The 18,438-nt window shown below is 58.8% G+C and overlaps 1 pseudogene; it reads right to left on the bottom strand.

The window, feature by feature from the left end:
• Positions 1-17,646: 17,646 nt before the first annotated feature.
• On the bottom strand, positions 17,647-18,438 carry LOC115276947 (annotated as a pseudogene).

The following is an 18,438-nucleotide window of genomic DNA, read 5'->3' on the forward strand; positions in this document are numbered from 1 at the left end:
TCGGCGCAGCGGCCCCCGCGCCCGGCCGGCTCGGGAGCCTCCGGGAGGCTGACTTGAAAGGGCGGCCGCGGCCGTGCAGCCTCTCCCAGCGAGCCGCCGGGGGAGGCCGGGAGGCGGCGTGGGGGGAGCCCCGCCCCCAGGAGCGAGAGGGCGGGCTGGCCTCGGCGTTCAAAGCCCTGCCGGGGGCTGCCGGGCCACCACCAGCACCTTGCCACGGACAGAACAACTGTGGTTCCCAGGTTTTTGCCCCGTCTCGGGGCCCCGCGCTTGCTGTTCCTCCTGCCAGAAACGCCCTTCCCGTCTTTGACCACCCGGCCTTAGGGTCAGCTCCTCCGTCCCGCCGCCTCTCTGACCGCGGGTCTGCGGGATGCCGGCGCCCCCACCCCCTTGCCCACCCCCACCCCCGCCTCCGCGACCCCCATAGCAGCACAGGCTCCACCGACCCTCCCCCCGCTGCCCCCTAGCTGTGAGCTCCAGGAGGGCACCCTCACGGCCTGGACCTGGCCGGCTGGGTGGGTGGGCGCCGGGAGGAAAGAGCGGAGTCCAGTAAATACCAGGCGTGACAATAATAAGCCTTTGGGGCGAGCCAGCGTGCGGGGGGGCAGCGGAGAGAATTCCAGGTCACACGCCCGCGATTCGCCATATCCTTGGATTACGAAGCTGCGGGACCTGTCTCCCCACCCCCAGACGGGGCCTTGCGTGTAACTGCCCAGGACCCCCAGCCGCTGCCCTTGATTCCCTGCCCCGGGCTCCCATGGTGCTTTGCGGCTGCCTACTGACCCCGCTGCCCAGTCTGCTGGTTTCCCAGCCTCTCTCTCCCCGCAGTGCTGGGTAGCGCCCAGGGAAGAGGGTCGCCTGCTTTCCTTCCCCCAGGCTAGATTCCATCCTAGGACTCTGGGAGGGGGAGAGGGCCCAGGCACCCTCCTTTTGGGGGCTTCAGTAAGTTAAACACGGAGAGATTGGCCAGGAGGCTTAAGGAGGTCCCAGGGTCTCAGGACTGAGGCCCCCACCCCGCCAGCACCTATAACGGCTGTACCGGCACACAGACCCCAGGGCAGCTCTGAAAGGGGCCCTCTAGTGCCTTCCTGGGAGGAGGAGAATTGGGGGGGGGGGGCTCAGGCAGGGTGGAGGGGGTGGTAGTGAAGCAGGGATGAATGTACTGCCCGCAGAAGCAAGCAGCTCCCTGGGTGGGCAAAACCAGATGTGAGCGTCAGCCTCCTCTCCCCGCCAGCCCGGCTTTTCTAGAGACCTCAGAGCCCTGCTCTCCTCTCCCAAGGGCATCGGGTATTCTGTCTGCTGCTCCCTACACCACCCCTCTGCCCCGGGCCCAGCCTACAGAGCTGTCTGCCGGGCTCCAGCAGGCAGAGGGGAGAGGGAACAGGAGACAGAGGGCTCCCCTGGGAACAGCAGGCAGGAGAGCTGACCCCCCATCCCTGGCAAGCGTCTCAGCCTGTTTTCTCCAGTGTCCAGGAGGGCCGGACTGATCTCCTCCTAACTTCCTACCTTTAACAAATGTTTACTGAGCACTTACTATGTGCCAGCTTGTGTAAGGGCAGATTCGTCCCTGAGTGGGGGAAACAGACACAAATAAAATAGACCCCGCGCATAAGGGCTATGTGATGACAGGATTACGGGCAGCTCAGGAAAAAGGCTCTAACCCAGCTTTAGACATCAGGGGAGGCTTCCTGGAGAAGGCGGCAGCTTGGAAGAAAAGGCTGGGGCGGGAAGAGGAGGTGGGAGGGCAGAGGACACAGTGAGTGAGCCCAGTGAGCAAGTGAGCCGGATTGTGTGAGTGGGAGAGAGAGGAGGGACCTGCCGCAGACTGGGAGGGCAGGTCGGTGTGGCACAGGCCAGGGGGCGGCCCAGGGTCTGGGTAGGTGGAGCAGGGCCTTGCAAGCCTTGGGCACCAACAGAATGCAGCCCAGGCAGTCTCCACTGGAGGGGACTCACTGGGTGGGACCCACAGAAGCAGGAGGGATTAAGTTGGGGTAAAAGAAAAGCCCGGCCTGGATCTCAGACCCCACCTGGAATGGACTGGCCAGAGGTGGGAATGGAGAAACTGGAAGCTAGTCTCTGAGGAGGCGTGGGGGCTGGGCCTGGGCCCCACAAGGCTGGGAAGTGGAAAGGGCCGGACCCACTCAGCCTAGAATACCCTTTCCTCCGGACTACCTCTCAGAGAAGGGAGCCCTAGCAGACTGCATCTAGTCCTGGCCTCTGGGCTTCTAACAAGAGTGAGAATCGTGGTCCTGGCCACCATCATCACTGGTCATGTGTATTTAGTATTGTCCTTTGAAGTCATTCATGTAATCCTCACAATAACCCTCAAGGTCAGGGAAACAGAGCCATCTTGGTCAAATCAGCGCCCCCTGGCCACCCGCTGATAAGCAGCAGAGCTGGGGTTTGAACCTAAGGCCATCTGGCTGCAGGGCTGATTGTCTCTCTGGCGGTTGCTCACACAGATTTGCTGTAGAACGAATTGCTCCTGTCCTCGTGTGCCCCATAGAGGGACTGGGTGCCCCTCCACATGGGTTCCTTCCCCTGGCCCTGGGGTTGGCTTGGGGCCTGGGCTGTGGCCACCAGGAAGGAGCCTGGCCCGATCGAGGGGGACTGAGAGAGGCTGCTTCGTCCTGAAATTTCTTAGACACTGGTCACCTGTCTGCCAAGCCCTGAGCCCTCCGGGCTCAGCTCCTTGCCCAAGTAGCCAAGGTCCCAGGCCTTCTCCCCCAACCCCTGCAGTGTGTGTGTGTGTGGGGGGGTACTTTTTCTGTGCCCTGGACTCCTGCGCCATTTGGCGACACTTTCATACCTTGGCTTGTTTGTAAATGCACGACAAATACATAGGATTGATTACACAGGAAGCCAAGTCACTTGAAACACAACTCTCGAGAGTTTTTAAAACCACGTTTGTGATGTTGTAATAAATGTGCTTTTTAAAAATGTTTATTTATTATTGAGGCAGAAACAGCATGAGCGGGGGAGGGACAGAGAGAGAGGAGGACAGAGTTGGAAGCAGACTCCAGGCTCTGAGCTGTCAGCACAGAGCCCGACGCGGGGCCCAAACTCATGAACCATGAGATCATGACTTGAGCTGAAGCCAGACACTCAACCGACTGAGCCACCTGGGTGCCCCTAAATGTGCTTCTTTGTGAAGCATTAACAAGACCCAGCCGCAGGTCTAAAAAACAGGAGTGAGGAAAGGCCCTGATAAAAGAAAGCAGGAAGGTCAGAGTCAGGGAGTGAGACGTTGGAAGATACCTTGCTGTTGGCTTTGAAGAAAGGGGAAGGAGCCACAAGCCAAGGACTGTGGGCAGCAGCTAGAAGCTAGAAAAAACAAGGAAACGGATTCTCCTCTGGAGTCCAAAAGGGGACACACCCTTCGACACCTTGACCTTGGGACTTCTGATCGCCAGACTGTAAGAGAATGAATGCGTGTTGCTTGCGCCACTACATTTGTGGGCCATTTGTCACAGCAGCTGCGGGAACCTGATACGGAAGGGCTATATCACGTCCTCTCCAGCTTAGCCAGGTCTTAGCCACAGTTCTGATGCTCCAGAAAGAAAAGAAAGAACTCGAGGGACCCTGCTTTGCAAACGATGAAAGGGCCAAGGGGCAGGCGTGGGAGCTTCCGGAAGCCACCTGGTCACACAAGGGTCCTTCTCTGGGACTTTCCATCTGTTGTTTCCCAGGGGCTTCTGGGCGGAGTCTGCAAGGGGAGGGGAGGAACACTGACCGAGTCCTTCAAAAGGAGAGCTGCCTTCTCACCTCCCCCTCCCCGCCATCTCCCTTCACCGGAGGAGCCCAGGGTCACCGGCACAGGCTGGAAACACGTTCCCCAGGCCAGAGTCTCTGACCATCACATGCCTCTCCGGGCAAATCTCTCCATCTCTCCGAGCTCTGCGCGAGAGCTCTTGCCCAGGGAGTCAGGCCTTCCCGCCATGCTGTTCCTTCTGTCTGGTCCACGCTTCCCTTCTCCTCCTCATTGACCAGCTCCTGTCCAGTCTGCGGGTCCTGGAAAGCTATCGCCTCCTCCAAGGAGCCTTCCCTGACTGCCACCCTTACTGGGGGTGACGGTCCCTCCAGTTTCACTACCCGGTCCCTCCCTCCTGTGTGCTCCCCTATCTCCGGGCCTACCTTGTACCATAATGGCTCCTGAGTGTCCTTTGAGGCCATGCGCCCCCTGATGGCAGGAACCCAGAATGCTGTGTCCGCCCTGTCTTCAGCACCCAGCACAGGACCCAGCCCAGAGCAGGTGCTCAGAACACTACCGGATGAAAGAATGACTGAATGCATCTGGATGTGTGAGCAAGGAGGCTGCCGTCACATACAGGCACATGAATGTTTACTGGACAACGCGGGGGGCGGGGTATGCCGCACGAGTGTTCCTGCAGTTGGTTAATTTTTTTTAAGTTTTTACTTATTTTTGAGAGACTGAGAGAGTGGGCAAGGGAGGGGCAGAGAGCGAGGGAGCATGAGAGAGAATCCCAAGCAGGATCCGAGCTGTGGGCACAGAGCCCGACACGGGGCTCAAACCCACAAACTGTGAGATCAGCACCTGAGCCGAAACCAAGAGTCAGACACTTAACTGACTGAGCCCCACAGGAGCCCCCATCCCTGCAGTCAGTGATGGTGGGGAGGACCGTGGTCTGGCCCCGACTGTGCCTTGGAGGGGGCTGGGGCAGGGGGAGGCCAGAGCACGCGGCTCCCCACCTCTGTCCCCTCCCCCCTGCACTGAAGGGACTCACTGGGGTGCCTTTGTTGTTGGGGAGCAAGCAGAACACGGAGGCCTGCAGCTTTAGCGCTGCCTACATCTCCTTCCTCCCTCCTGACCTCCCCCCTGACCGTAACCGTGACCACCCACCAGCCTGGGCCCCTCTGCTCAACGGGAGGAAGGGGTCTGAACCTTCAGTGTGCCCAGGGCATCGGGACCCCCCTCTGGGTACCACCGCGCCCCCTCCCCCCAACCTCAAGTCTGGAACCTGGAGAGGGACCTGGTCAGGAGAACCAGGCTCTGTGGGGAGGTGGGGGGAGGGGCCGGGACTGGCCCCCACCCACGAAGCAGGTCACTCCACCTCTGGGACCCTTCATCCTGTCATCTGTGCGATGGCCCAACAGTGCTTGCTTGCGGCCACGTAGGGATGAAGGAGATCCCTTTTACAGAAGGCTCCGCACAGCGGCCAGGGAAAAGGCTCAGTTAGTGTAATTTCGTCATTATCATCATTATCGTTACCATTTCCCCATTGTTCCCTCCCCCTCTCCCTCCCTCTGGGCCTTCAGGACCCTGGGGAGCCCCCCTCCCTGGCCGCAGCAGGACTGATCCACAGCCTTGAGGGCCACTGTGCCTAGTAGGTGCTCAGTAAACGCTGAATGAATGAACCAGCAGACTCACGTGGGGGCGAAACAGTTCCTGTCTCTGGGCCTCTGTTTCCTCACATGTAAAACACGCTGGGAATCTCGGAGCCCCCCCACCCCCCACCCCCGCTTTGAAATCAAGACTGGATGTTATTGCTGCTACTGTGTGGAGAACTGGGTCTTTTTCTTTTTTTTTTAAATATTCATGACAGTTGTCACTTCCTCAGGCCCTCTCGCCTGGACACAAGCCAAGCCCTCGCTTTTCTACCTGGGCTTTGACCTTATTCTCCACCCCACAGAGCTGGTTGTGGGGATCTTCAAAACACAGATCTCTGCTGAATAGACAAGAACCTGTAATGGGGCCCGCAGGGCCCTGCACAGCCCAGCCCTTGGGGGTCCTTGCAGCCCATTCCAGAAGCCTCCACCAGCTCCAGTGCCCAGGCCGGCCCTTTTTCTCTGCCCCTTCTGTCCCTCCCTGTAACAGGCCCTTTGCACATGCTGTTCTCTCCCTCTTTACCCAGCTAACTGCTGCTCATTCTCCAGATCCCCAGCACCTGTTCCCGGCTGCCTCCACCCCTCCCAGCATCTGCCGGGTCTGAAAGTTACAGCTGTTTGTGAGATAATTGGATGTGTTTTCTCCACTAGACCCACTGCTCTTGGGGGTGGGTGTGGTCAGGCCAGGCTTGGTTCCCCTTCGGTCGCTATAAAGTGACAAGGAGCTTGGCACATCCGGGGTGCTCACAAAAGGTTGGTCTTTGCCTGTGGTCTTTAGTGGTCTCCGAAGAACACCCTTTTGCCTGAGGGTCAGGTGGCCACACAGGAATGAGCAAGGCGGCTCATACTTGTCCTTTGGAGATGGGAACCCCCTTGGGGGTGTGGGGGAGGGAGTGGCCTCAGGCTGTCCTACTCGGTCCTTGCCCTCTGCTCCAGACTGCAGTCTGCTCCCAGGGACAGGTCCCTGTCAGCCATGGCATTGCCGAATAAATCCTATTCTCCGAGTCTGGCCAGGATCAGAATTGCAGCCCTACCTTTCACCGCTGTGAGTCCTTGGGCCGAGCCCTGCCCTCCTCTGGGCGCCGGGTGCTCATATATAAACTGGAGACAATACTAGTCCCTGATACGGGGTGGGTGCGGGTCCAGGGAAGGATCTGGGTGCAATTCCCGACGTGGTGCTCGGCCCAGGGTGCTGCTCAAGCAGGAGGGGGCTCTCTTGGACACTGGGGGCACAGGGAGGGCCGGGGTGTGACCTTCAGGGTGGGGGTGCATCCCCAAAGCCACTCTGCAGCTGGTCTGCAGCCTGAATTAGGGAAGGCGGAAGAGAGAGCCTCACAGTGGCTGGCAAAGGGAGGTGAGCACTGAGTGTGTGCGTGCACACGCGTGCATGCATGTGTGTTTGCATGCGCGTTTGTGCATGTGTGTGCATGCGCATGTGTGCTGTGAGTGAGCTGGTGAGGAAGAGCCTTCAGTGGGGCGGGGGGAGGAAGGGAATGAGCTAGGAAAGCTCAGCACTGCAGCAGCAGCAGTGAAAACAGAGGCCCAGGGGCAGGGGGCCCGGAGGGACCTCCGAGGGCACGGCGATCGAAGTGTGTGGGTAGCCACTGTTGGGGGGGCAGGGGTCTCAGGGAGAAGGGGCTTCCCAAACCCGGGAGAGGTGGGGAGGATTTCTGGACCAGAGAGGGTCTCGCTTGGCCCCCCAGCACCTCTGGTGTCAAGCAAGGGCTTGCACTCCGCCGCCCCAAGACACCTGGTTGAATCTGGGCTCTGCCGCTTACCAGCTGTCCCATCCTGGGCGAGGCCTGGGCCTTTTGAAGCCTCAGTTTCCTTGGCTGTAAAATCGAGGTGTGGACAGAACGGAGCTGCATGTTCGTTTGCCAGGGCGCCTGTAACCCAGCCTCGAGGACTGGGGTGGGAGTGGGGGCTTAAACCGCAGAATTGTGGGGCCACCTGGGAGGCTCAGTTGGTTAAGCGTCCAGCTTTGGCTCAGGTCATGGTCTCACGATTTGTGGGTTGGAGCCCCGCATCCGGCTCTGTGCTGACAGCTCAGAGCCTGGAGCCCGCTTCAGATTCTGTGTCTCCCTCTCTCTCTGACCCTCCCCTGCTCATGCTGTCTCTCTCTGTCTCTCAAAAATAAATAAAAAACATAAAAAAAAACCCACAGAAATGTGTTGTCTCCCAGTTTCGGAGGCTGGAGGTGCAGGATCGAGGTCTGGGTAGGTTTGGTTTCTCCTGAAGCGAATCTCCTTGGCTTGGACCCAGCCACCTGTTCCCGGTGTCTTCACGTGGTCCTTCCTCTGTGCGCGTCTCTGTCCTGATTTCCTCTTCCTAAAGGACACCAGGCGTGCTGCATCGGGGGCCACCCTCATGACCTCATTTCATCTAAATTCCCTCTTTAAAGACTCTATGTCCTAATACGTTCTGGGGTGCTGGGGGTTAAGACTCCACCACAGGAGGGGCGCCTGGGTGGCTCACGCTGTGAAGCCTTCAGCTCAGGTCATGATCTCACGGTTTGTGAGTTTGAGCCCTGCATCGGGCTCTCCGCTGTCAGCACGGAACCTGCTTTGGATCCTCTGTCCCCTTCTCTCTCTGCCCCTCCCCTGAGCTCTCTCTCTCAAAAACAAATAAACATTAAAAAAAAAAAAGCCCTTAAGAATAAAGACTTCGCCATATGAATCTGGGGGGAGGGGTGCACAATTCAGTCCTTAACGCCTGTTTCGGGTCTGGGTTCCCTGTAAGCAGGCGACCAGAAGGGGCCTAGAGTTTGTCTGCAAGTGTATTCCCAGGGGCAAGGGTGAGGAGTGTCGAGGGGGGGGCGAATGAAAGATACAAGGAAGAGCAGATACAATCACCCGTCATCGGGCTCCCCAGGATGGAAGTCTGGGTGGCCAGTCCCTCGGGATTGTCTGAGATTCCTTACGAAGGACCCCCTGCCCGAGGAAGAAAGGGGGAGGCACGGCTTCCCCCCCCACCACCACCGCTCTGTCTTCCCTGGATCAAGGGTGCGGCTGCTGGGCCCGTAAGGCTGCTGAACGGGCTCCTGGGCAGGGAGGTGGCATGCGCGGCACAGGGCATCAGAGAAGCCTTCGGACAGAAGTGACACACAAGGCGCAGGCCGGGGCCGTGGCTGCCTGGAGCCGGCGGAGGGCCACGAGGACTGGCCCCTGCACAAGCCTGGCGTCAGAGGCTGGAGGTCCTGCCCTTGTGATCGCTGTTCCTACAGTCTGCCCCTCCCGGCGCTCTGCACTGTCCCTGTCCTCCGTGGGATCCGGGTCACCAGAGTCCCCTTCGAGCCGCTGGCTACCTGGGGGCTCTGCAGAGACCTCCTGGAGATGGGTGCTGGATCCGGGGAAGACTTACCCCGAACAGTTACTCCCTTCTTCGCCCACTGACTTCTGGTGCAAGGACCCCAAAGTGGTCAGAGGGCAGTCAAAACTCTGAGTTCAGTAACACCCGTACAGTGACGGGTTGCAGCCCTCCCCAACTTTGCCCAGCCTCCCCTCCCCCAGCGCCGGTAACCAGGACCTCTGACTTGACATACCTAAAGCTTCCTGGAGGAGGAGTGCAAATCCAATGGTGGGGGGTCGGGGGAAGGTATTGGAAGGGACGGAGGGAGGTGATCCTATGCCTGGACCATGGGTACCAGCAACCAGGGACCCAGCATCATTGGCTGGCTGTGGCTTCGGTGCACTAGGCAGCAGAGCACCAAGGAACCTGCCTAGGCCACCAGCTGGGCCTGAGTCCAGCCTTGACTCCCAATCCAGTGCTCCCACGACCACACTCCCAAGAGAAAATGTGGGGGCCGTTAGGAAAGGATGGGACAGGTGGGGACCTGATACTCACTCCCTTCCATAGTGCCTCACACATAGTAGGTGCTCACGAAACATGCCAACCAGTGACCGAATGTCTGGGTAGGTGGGTGGATGGACAAACAGGTGGGCGGGGCTTGGCCCAGACTTGTTCTAAGTCCCCCGCTTCCCGGGCCAGCCTCATCTGCTTGCTAGCCATCTGCCTTTCAATTCTGCGCAGTCACGGCTCTCAACCCTGGATGGCTCCGGGTGCCAGGAATTTGGAGGGAAGAGAGACTGACGCATCCTCAGAGCATCAACACGGCCTCGCCTTTCTCAAGATGAGACATCCGGGGCAGGAGGAGAGTCGTGAGGTTTGCTAAGCCCTGGATTGCAGCCCGCGCACGCGTGCGCACACACATGCCCCAGGCCCCAGCAGCCTTGGGCGCTGACCCCTACCACTTCCAAAAGCCTTAGGACTTCAGTGTTTGCCTGGGTGGGGGTGGGGAGGGTCTGGTCAGCAGACGGGGGCCCCTGAGCCCCAGCCAGTCATCCTCAATCTTCCCGGAAGTGGTAGAGGTTGTACTCAGCTCCAAGGAGGCTCTGGCTGGCCTCTGAGGGGCACACACAGCAAGGCTCCCTGGTACCTCCTGACCGAACCTAAGGGCTGCCTCCCACACCACTCCCTCCCCTCCGGGGTTCTCTCTTCTCTCCTTCCCCGGCGCCTCTCACCCTTCTGCGGAGTCTGGAGACAGTAGTCAGGAGCCCACGTCTGTCCCTGGCCAACATACTGTGGCGTGGGGCAGACCTCTGCCCCTCTCTGAGCCACAGTCACCCAGCCAGGGCAGGGCAGCTACCTGAGTCCCCTCGGTCCCTGATCCTCCAGGACTCCTGGGCCATCAGAACCCTGTCCTCCCTTCTCCCAACGTCTGCACCCATTTTCTCCCTGGACTCCCTCCTGCCGCCACTGTGGCCTGTCACTCGCCCCCTTCTTTGACTCCTCCGCTCCACGTCGTGTCTTCTCCCTCCTCTTTCTCTCCCTCCTCCTGACCACCCTCCTCAGAGAATGCCAAGTCTGCAGGTTTCCCGCGACCTTGAGCCGCCAGCAGGTTGAGAGCCGCGCCGGCGGCGGCAGCAGCTCAGAGCTTTGCAAAGGGGCCTCTCCCTCTCTCCCATCCCGGATCCCACTCGCCCTGCTCCATTTTTCTCCATGGCGGTTCCCATCTTCCCTGTTTCCTTCGCTTATACGTTATATCTATCGCCCAGCTCCTCATGAGGACCCGAGGGCAGGGATTTTTATCGGTCCCCAACGCCTACAACGGGCCTGGCGCACAGGAGGTGTTTAGTAACCGATGATTTCCTCCCCGCTCGCTCGCTTCGAGCCACCATTTGTGGCGCACCGACGTGGGCACCGGCCCCCTGCCTCTGACCAACGGCTCTGCGTGCCCGGGACTCCGTGGGCTCCTTTGGCAAGACGGGGAAACTGAGGCTCGTTGAGGAGGAGCCCAACGGGAAGAACGAGTCCAAGGTCACAGCGCTAAGTCCTGGAGACCGGATTCGAACCCCAGCGTCCAGACCCCGGCGCGTGCGCGCTCAGCCCTTCCTCCCAGCAGCCAGGGACCGCGGCGCCCGCTGGTTCCGGTAAACCGAGGGGGCGGGGCCAGCCTTGAGCCGAGGCCTTCGGCCACGCCCCTAGGCGTAGAGTGGAGAAACTGAGGTACCCCACGCCCACCCCTCGGGCTTCCTCGGATTCCCTGGAAGCCTCCTTCCCAAACCCAAGTCCGCCCGGGAACCCGCCTGCGGCGCCCCTCCCTGGACCCTCCCCTTGCGCCCCCCCCGCCCCGCCCCTCCCAGCCCTCGGCCCGAGGCGGAGCTTAGCCCGCGCCCACCGGGAGCCGGGGAGGGAGAGAAAAATGAGTTTTCCTGCCGCCCGGTGGCGGTGTCAATTGATCCGGCGCGGGCGGGGGCCGCGCGCCGGGCTGGGGGCCTCGCTCGCAGCTGCCGGCGCACAATTATCGGGAAAAAACTGGGGCGGCTGCTGCGGTGAAATTAGTTATCGATCCCCCGGCGGGGCCGCGGGGCCGCGCTCGGCGCTGACGGCTGCACACCCCGGCCAGGGGCGCGGGGCGGCCCTCCCCCTCCTTCGCTGCCCCTCCCCCCTCCCTTCCCGCCGCCCTGCTCTCTCCCATTCATCCCGCCGCGGTATTGAGCCGCGTCGGCTGGCGCGGGGGCAGGCGCCCCCCACCCACTCGGGCACCCCGCCCGCGGACCCTGCTTTGGGGGAGCCCGCGAGAGCTGGCCCCGAAGAAGGACGGACGCTGGAGGCGGGGCAGGGTGGCTCCCGCGGAGAGAGGGCAGCAGGTGCACGGGGTGGGAGCCGGTCCTGCCCCTGGAAGATGGGCTTTGGGGCCCTGCCGCCTGGGGAGGTGCATGACGTCTCCGAGCCTCAGTTTCCTCATCTAGAGACCAGGGTGGTTCCCACGTCTTGCTTAGCGGGAGGATACAGGGAGAGGGTTCATGAGAAGTCCTGCGTTTGTCGCCGCGTGATGGGGGTTCACTCTGAGTTTGCACCACGGATTCGCCCCAACGCCTCTGGGAGATGTGTCATGTCCCCATTTTGTAGATGAGAAAACTGAGCACAGAGAGGGGAGAATGCCTCATCTACAGCCACGCAGTGAGCTAGTGGTCCGAGGACTCTGCAAAGCCAGCTCTCAGAGGGGAGGCCCCAGGGGGATGGGGTCTTCTCAGGAGGGCGCTGACATATCCCAGAGCCTGGGCTAGGGGTGTGGTCAGGGAGGAAGGAGCATCAGGTCAGGGACCCCAATCCCCTCTCGTAGGGCAGTTTGGCCCTGCATCCTCTAGTGGGGAGGGAAAGAGAGGAGAGAGAGAAGGGAACAAACGAACCAATGGGGCTGAGGAAGGAAGGCCCGGAACTAGGCTGGCGGGTGGGGGAGGATCCGAGTCTAATCCTGATCCTCAACTCATCAGCTTGTGATTTTGGGCAAGTCCCTGTCCCTACCCCAGACCTCCTGCAAAAAGGGGTTGGACCTTGTGTCCCCAAGCCTTCTTTGTGCTCGCCCACCTTCCCTCTGCTGCCCCTCCCCTGCCTGCCAGCCTGCCACAGCCTCATTCATCCCTCCGTTAAGCACCTACTGTGTGCCAGGAAGAGTGTGGGCACAGTGGGTGCAGTGGAAAGAAGACAGCCCTGTTCCTCCTCTCCTGGGGCAAGACCAGTATTGAGCCAATCAGGACAGCTGCCTACGGATACCTGGAGGCTGACAGTCATCGGTGACACTCGGACACTGATGACACTTGGTCATCAGTCTGGGAAAGACCAGTGTGCTAGTGGGCAGGAGAGGAGGGTGAGGTTGGTGAGGTCAGGCCATGGAGGGCCCGGAACCTATGAGGGAGGTTTGTCTCCAGTGAATGGGGAGCCCGGAAGGGCTTTGAGTAGGGGAATGCCAGGGTCAAGTTCAGCCCCACAACTGGAAGCCTGGTGTTCAAAACTCCTGCGTGGGGGTCCTGGTTCTGTTGTTGGTCTCTCTGAGCCTCAGTTTCCTCAACTGTAAAATAATGCTAATGATTTCCACTGCTGAAGGAGCTATGGGGTTTGGAATGGGTCGGCCATGAGTTCGAGTCTTTCCTTAAAGCCATGGGACCTTGGGCCGTGTCCCCAAATGGCTCAGTCGAAGGGGTGGGCCAGCATAGAAACTCAAGGGCTCTGTGCCGTTTCCCCCAGCTTTCCGGGCTCCAGCGACAGTGCTCGAGACTTAGAACAAGGGGAGGCGGCCACAGAAGCCCTGGCCTGATGCACAGGAGAGGCAGGGCCACAGGGTAGGGCCTGACTAGCTGTTCCTGCCCCTCACTCATGTGGGTTGCTGGGACCTTGGCTAATGTGAGGAGAAGAGGGTGCGGCGGCCCGGGGCAAAGGGGGTCCTGAGCGGAGTGTCCCCTGGCTGTGGACTGGGGCTGTTATATGTTCCCTAAAATCCAACCTGCCCTTGGGGCGCCTGGCTGGCTCAGTGGGTTAAGCATCTGACTTCAGCTCAGGTCATGATCTCACAGTTTGTGAGTTCAAGCTCCATGTTGGGCTCTGTGCTGACCGCTCACAGCCCAGAGCCTGCTTCGGATTCTGTGTGTGTCTCTCTACTCCTCCCCACTCCCCCAGCTTACGCTCCATTGCTCTGTCTCTCAAAAATAAGTAAACATTAAAAAAAAAAGGAAAAATAAGATCCTCCCTAACTTTTAGGGTGTGGGATATGTTTGTTTGTTTTTTTTTTATTTGGATGCTGGTTATACTAGTGGGTTTGCTTTGTAGCAGATCACCTAGGTTGTGCTCCTGTGAGCTCCCAAGGTAATCAAGTCCTCACCCTGTGACCTGCTTGTGGGTCCAGAGGGAGTGCCAGTCTGTGAGAGGGCCCTGGGGCCGGATTCCCCACCTTGCAGGGTCTCAGATTCCTGGGACCATAGATTTGCTCAATGTAGAGGGACCACCGCCCAGAGAGGACACATAGTCACGCCTCAACACCAAAGCCATCTTCCTGCCAGCCACGTGAGAACACTGAGGCACAGGAAAGCCAGCACCCTGCCCAGCTCCCCAGGACTAAGGTAGGGCCAAGATTTGAAACCAGACCTGCCGACCTGGCCACAAGGCCCCTCTCCCTCCTGTCCTATGGGTTGCCCCTCTGACAACATCTGACTGCACCTGCTATCGGCACCATGTGAGGGGGAGCGGTAGAGTGTGAGTGGGAGGGGTGGGGAGGAGAGAGGAAGGTGAAGTCCGGGAGTGACCTGGCCCTGAACACCCCCCCCCCAGCTGGCCGCCGGAAGCCTTGGCCACCCAGCTCCATCCCGTTTTCACTCAGGCCCACGAGACTCCTGGTGAGTCCTCAGAAGTCTCCTGCCTCGGAGCCTTTGCCAAGGCTGTTCCCTGATGTTCCACCTAGCAAACCCCTGTGCACCGGGCCCTGTGCTGGGCGTCAGGGACGCAGCTGTGAGTCACAGAACCCCCCTCTGCCCTCCTCAGGGTTCCAGTGTAGTGTGCAAATACGCATCTGTGTATTTACCCAGGAACGTGTGCGAGCGCCTTCAGTAGAACGCTCATAACCACGCAGGAAGTGACGGAGACGCGTATATATTCACAAGTACATCTTTGCGCGTGTACAAGTGTGCCTGATGTACGTGGGCATGTGCGTGTCCTGCGATGCATGAGCATGAGCAACTCCACAGTATGCGTGAATAACCTTGCACTTGGCCATCTGCCCGCATGCACTTGCGTCTATGTGTGTCTCTGCACGTGTTTGTACGTGCATCTCGCGTGTGCCCGTGTGCCTCTGTCTGCACCTGGTTTCCGGTGCCCATCTGCGTGCGTGGTGAACCTCTCTGTGAATGCTCACAAGCACGTGGATGCGTGTGGTTGCACGAATGTGTATGGAATGGGTGTGTGGCCTGTGCATCGGATACACATTTGCGTTGTGGGTGCCCCGACTGTGGCATACGCACGTACGCACGCGCGCATGTTACACACACCCAGCTTTGTGGGTTTGCTCCCTCCGTGCTTGCGTGTGAACGTGCTGCCCCTCTGCACATGTGCACGTCGGTGCAGACAGGCGCTCCCCACTGCGTGCATGTTTCCGAGGCTGCTTCCATGTGTGCCCATGTCTGCGTTTTTGCCTCCACGCGCATTCCAAGCACATACAGGGGGCCCAGGGTGTGTGCGATCCCGCACTCTCTAGGGAGCACAGCACACCACTGTGGGGAGGAGGGTGCCTTTGATATTGGAGAACAGAGGGAACAGGGCAGGGCTTGGCTGCGGCTTTCCCGCTAGAGGATGCTGAAGAGGGAGGCAGAAGCTGGCCAGGACAGCCCAGCTGGGGTCTAGGAAATGGCCTCCAGGGCTGGAGGGGGGCAGGAGACAGCAGGTGGCCTCAATGAGCAGGCTGAGGCCCCCCCCCAGGGCCCCCTGCTAGGGGAGGCTCTCAGGAGCTTCTGATCTTTTGAGGCCAGCACTGCCGCCTTGCACCTGCACCCACCCCAGCCTCCCCTGAAGCCATCGGGCTCCAGTGGCCAGGCTGTGGGGTCTGGCTCCTGTGGGCTTTCTCTCCACCCTGAAGCCCTGACTTCGAGGCCCAGGCTGGGGCTGGGCCCGAGCTCTCCTCCTAGGCAACCAGAGCCACCTACAAAGGCAAGATGTGCAAATCACCTTCCTCAAGCTGCCTCCTGGGTGGCATCAGTGGTGCGGAGAAAAGAGCGTGCGGCCTCTCTCCCCCTCCCTCTCACTGCGGTTCTCACCTAAGCCACGGCTTCGCTCCTAGTGCACCGCCCCCCCTCCCCCGGCTTGCTCACCCCCTTGTGGTTCCTGCACCCCTGTCCCTGGGGTCACCACTCACCCCAGCTACTCATCCCTGGAAGACTTCAGGGCCTCCCAGGGGCCTCCTCTCCATGGTCAGGGTACCCCTCCAGGGCACCACGAGGACCCCCTGGCCAGCATGCTGGCCGTGCTTTTCTTCCTTGCTGGCATCGCCAGGGTCCCCCAGCCCCTGCCCCGACCGGGTCGCAGCGTGCATGGCTGCACCCCTGAAGCCGCAAACTCAATCATCACCGCCTCCACCCACTTCTGGCCCTGCGAGCGCCCACTCTCCTGAGAAGTAACTTATGATTGCCCCTCCCACTTCCAGAAACCCCTGTCCTGTGGGTGCTACTCCTCCCCGGCACCCCTCACGTCTATCACTCTCCGTACAATATTGTGGGTCTGCCCAGGACCCAGAGGAACCCGAGCCAGCCTCATCAGCCTTCACCTCCTAGTGACATCATGTCATTGCCACTTTAGACCAAGCTCTCCTCCAGACGGATCTCCCCCCCCAACATCGCACCCTTTGGATTTCCTGTGCCCTCTCTGCAGGTCCCACCCCCCTCCCCTCTGCTGGCTCCTTCGGCTTTGCCTTTTGATTAAGTGAGGGTGTGCCGGGGCAACTGCCCTCTCTGGAAGGTGCCCCCATGCCCACGGCCTCCTCGACTCCCACCTCCAGGTCATCGCCTTCTCACTGCCGGCCCTGTCGTGTCTGCTGCCACTGTGTCCCCACAGCCCCCACGGGTCCATCCCACCCCACGGGCCTCTCTTCTTGGCACCCCCTCAGCGGGTGGCACCTCAGCCTTGGTCTCCCAGACCTCACCCTTGCCTGATGCTCCTTCCTTACCCTCCACATCCAGTCACCAAGGGTCTGCAGTTGGGGTTCATTGAGCTTCTTGGATGTAAATTTTATTAAGTTTGGAAACATTTCAGCCACTATTTCTTCCAGTATTTTTTTTCTGTTCTTTTTCTCCCTTCCCCTTGAACGCCAAATACCAATATATCAGGCTGTTTAGAAATGTCCCACAGCCCTCTGATGCTCTTTCCATTAAAAAAATTTTTTTAGGGGTTGCCTGGGTGGCTCAGTCAGGTTGAGTGTCCAGCTCTTGATTTCAGCTCCGGTCATGATCCCAGGGTCAGGGGATTGAGCCCTGCATTGGGCTCTGCACTGAGCGTGGAGTCTGCTTAAGATTCTCTCTCTCTCCCTCTCCTTCTGCCCCTCTCCCTGGCTTGCGCTTTCTCTTTCTCTCTCCTTTGTTTCTTTGATTTTTTGAGGTTTATTTATTTTTCAGAGAGCATGAGCGGGGGAGAGACAGAGAGAAAGGGGCACAGAAGATCTAAAGCAGGCGTTGCGCTGACGGCAATGAGCTTAATGTGGGCTTGAACTCATGAACTGTGAGATCGTGACCTGAGCTGAAGTCAGACACTCAACCCATTGAGCCAGCCAGGTGCCCTCTCTCTCTCTTTTTAAAATTGAAAACAAATTTTTTTGGTTTCATTTTGGATAGTTTTTTCCTACTATGCTTTCAATCTCACTAATCTTTTTTTTTTAATGTTTATTTTTAAGAGAGACAGAGAGAGAAAGAGGAAGCAGGGGAGTGGCAGAAAGAGAGGGGGACAGAGGATCTGAACGCAGCTCTGCGCTGACAGCAGTCAGCCTGACGCGGGGCTTGAACTCATGAACCTAGAGATCATGACCTGAGCCAGAGTCGGAAGTTCAACTGACGGAGTCAGCCAGGCGCCCCGACTCACTAATCTTCTCTTCTGTTTTGTCTAATCTGCCATTAATCCCTTTCAGTGTATCCTTCATCTCAGACGTAGGTTTCAACTCTTCTAAATTCAGTTTGGATCTTTTTTATATCTTAATGTCTCTACTTAACATTTTGAAAATATAGAATAAAAACTGTTTTAGCATACTTCTCTGCTAACTCTAACATCTGTGTCAGTGCTGGGTCAGTTCCGATTGCTTGATTATTCTTCTCTTTCCAGATAGTTTTCTCCTGCTTCTTTGTATTCTGGTAATTTCCTTTCTTTCTCTCTCCCTCCCTCCCTCCCTCCCTCCCTCTTTTTCTTTCTTTCTTTCTTTCTTTCTTTCTTTCTTTCTTTCTTTCTTTCTTTCTTTCTTTCTTTCTTTTCTTCTTTCTTTCTCTTTCAATAGGCTTTAAGTCACTTTTTTTCTTTTGCGGCCACATCTGGAGCCTGGCTCCTCTTCACGGAGACTCTGGTGTGAGTCTTCACAAGACAGTGAATTCCTGATCGGGAGACTTGGTGAACAGTCTCTTTCCAGAGGTTAGGGGGACAATGGCTGTAGGTCTTGGGAATGGCATCAAAAGTGGCCTTGGTGAGGTTGCCCAGGCAGTACAGCCCCCTGGTAGAGAGGTAGCTGTTGTCAATACCAACCATCATCAGTATCTTCTCGGGCACAGGGGCTGAGATAATGCCCGTGCCCCTGGTGTAGGGGATGAGTCACGCAGCACAGAGTCACAGTGTCTGGTCACCTTGCAGGGGACAGTGTGGGCCTTGCCCATCTTTGTTCCCCCAGTAGCCCTGCCCCATGAGATGGTGGAAAGCTCATCCGGGGTGATGGCCTTGTGGAAGGCAGTGGCTACCTCCTTGGAGAACTTAAGGCCAAGACCTACATGTCCATTGTAATCTCCAATGGCAACAAAGGCCTTGAACCTGGTCCTCTGGCCAGCCTGGGTCTGCTTTTGTCCTGGCACAGTTTCCAAAACTCCAACCTCATCATTTCCTGGGATGTCTCCAGGAAAAAGTCAATGATCTCAGATTCCTTGGTGGGCAGGGAGAAGAGATAGATCTCTTCCAGGGACTCCATCTTCGTGGTGTTGACCAGTGGGCCCAGCTCGGTGATGGAGATCCACCCCTTGTCCTTGGCCTTGCCTCTGTGAGTTCCGTGGCCTTGGCCCAGCCCTGACCACGGCCATGACTCTGGTCCCTCAT

The sequence above is a fragment of the Suricata suricatta genome, chromosome 13 (assembly GCF_006229205.1).
Source record: "Suricata suricatta isolate VVHF042 chromosome 13, meerkat_22Aug2017_6uvM2_HiC, whole genome shotgun sequence".
NCBI classification, from domain to species: Eukaryota; Metazoa; Chordata; class Mammalia; order Carnivora; family Herpestidae; genus Suricata; species Suricata suricatta.